Genomic DNA, 1,947 nt, shown 5'->3' on the forward strand with positions numbered 1-1,947 from the left:
GTGACCCATTATCAGTTTTTTTTTTTAATCTGCCACTTTAGAAACCGTGTGTTGTTCCACTCCAGGTGTTTTAACAGCTCATTTTCCTTTGGCTGACATTGCTGTGTCACGGTTCATGTCTTTTCTGACATGAAGCTATCAGGTTCCTCCATTTACTCTTCCATTTTATCCCTGCTTACAAATGAGGTTTAGAGAAGCTAAAACCCCTCTGTGTCTGAGGTCTCTCATTTGAGCAGTGTTGCCCTTTGCATTTTATAGTTGCTGCTGTACAGCTTCACTTGAAGGACTGAACATCCTGTAAAATACTCTGAATAATTACTGCTTTAAATAAATACTAGAAAGCCAAAGCTGTCTCAAATACATCAATGAGCCTTTCATAGATTTATAAATTCCTGCAAAGTGAAAATATTTCAAAATTTCTCGGTGTTCCTGTTATCTCCCAGTGCTCTTTGCCAGATTGGCTTCAAAGCTAGACCAGAATTTGGCCTGTCTGTGGTTTTTTAGATGCTCCTGGTGTTTCCTGGTGTGTCCCCTGCCCTTCCCACCCTCTGCTAAAGGCAGGGCAGGAACCAGGTGCCCAAAGGCCAGGCTGGCAGCTCTGCTGGTGCCTTCTCCAGGCAGCACAAAAACTGGAGGTGTCACTGTCTGCATTAATATCCCCTCATCCTTGTGTGCAATCATCTGGTGTTTTTCACAAAACTCACATACATCTTATTTTAAAATGTGGCAGGAGCATGTTTTTCTCTCTCTGCACCCATAAATAGAGCGGGGGGGCTGGAGCTGTGCCCCCTCTCTGACTGATGCACCGTGCCACGGGCTGCGGAGGAAATGCAGCACTTTGTCACTTCAGCCGGTGACAGCGTGAGTCACCGAGGGCCAGGCTCCCCTCCACGAGGGAGGTGTTGGGCAGCCCAGCCCACGGCGGCAACTGGGACCACTGGGGGGAAAGGCTGACGTCACTGGAGAGAGAGCCCTGCTCCGGGAAATATTCCAACATTGCGTGTTTCTGAATGCGGCCCAGCTGAAGTGGGTCTCAGCACAGCTGAAGTGGGTCCCAGCACAGCTGAACTGTGTCCCAGCAGAGCTGAACTGGGTCCCAGCAGAGCTGAACTGGGCCCAGCACAGCTGAACTGGGCTCAGCAGAGCTGAACTGGGTCCCAGCAGAGCTGAACTGGGCCCAGCAGAGCTGAAGTGGGTCTCAGCACAGCTGAAGTGGGTCCCAGCACAGCTGAACTGTGTCCCAGCAGAGCTGAACTGGGTCCCAGCAGAGCTGAACTGGGCCCAGCACAGCTGAACTGGGCCCAGCAGAGCTGAACTGGGTCCCAGCAGAGCTGAACTGGGCCCAGCACAGCTGAACTGGGCTCAGCAGAGCTGAACTGGGTCCCAGCAGAGCTGAACTGGGCCCAGCAGAGCTGAAGTGGGTCTCAGCACAGCTGAAGTGGGGCCCAGCAGAGCTGAAATGGGCCCAGCAGAGCTGAACTGGGTCCCAGCACAGCTGAACTGTGTCCCAGCACAGCTGAACTGGGCCCAGCATAGCTGAACTGTGTCCCAGCCCCTGTCCCTGCAGGTCACCAGCCCTGGGGAGCTGCAGGAGCTCAGCTCCAGAGGTGGCTTCACAACTCTGCCTTGGTTTCCTTCCCTCCCAGATCCTCACAATTATTCCTGTTGTTAAAGTCCTTGTGAGAACAACTGGATTTTCTTTCTGTGCTCCAGAGAAGTGGTTTATGAGACAAACAGAGAATTTGCACCTCGTGTGGTTCTGGAAAACCTCATTCCCTTCACATCACCAGGAGCTGCAGACACAGAGGATTGAGGACACAAAGCAGGTTGGGGTAATTTGATAGTAAAGGTGTTGTAGGAATGTACAATACATCATAACGTGTTCTCCCAGGAAACAAGTGACAGGATGAGAGGACAAAACCTCCAGCTGCTCCAGGGGAGCCTCAG

The 1,947-nt window shown here is 51.9% G+C and overlaps 1 long non-coding RNA gene across 1 annotated transcript in view; it reads left to right on the top strand.

Annotated features, from left to right (window-relative positions):
• The first annotated feature begins 1,507 nt into the window (after positions 1-1,507).
• Positions 1,508-1,947, top strand: part of LOC108446957 — a 4,689-nt gene continuing 4,249 nt past the window's right edge. Inside the window, exon 1 of the long non-coding RNA XR_001862299.1 lies at positions 1,508-1,826. This is a non-coding gene — a long non-coding RNA (uncharacterized LOC108446957). The remainder of the gene's footprint in view (positions 1,827-1,947) is intronic.

The sequence above is a fragment of the Corvus brachyrhynchos genome, unplaced genomic scaffold (genome assembly GCF_000691975.1).
Source record: "Corvus brachyrhynchos isolate BGI_N302 unplaced genomic scaffold, ASM69197v1 scaffold95, whole genome shotgun sequence".
Taxonomy (NCBI): domain Eukaryota; kingdom Metazoa; phylum Chordata; class Aves; order Passeriformes; family Corvidae; genus Corvus; species Corvus brachyrhynchos.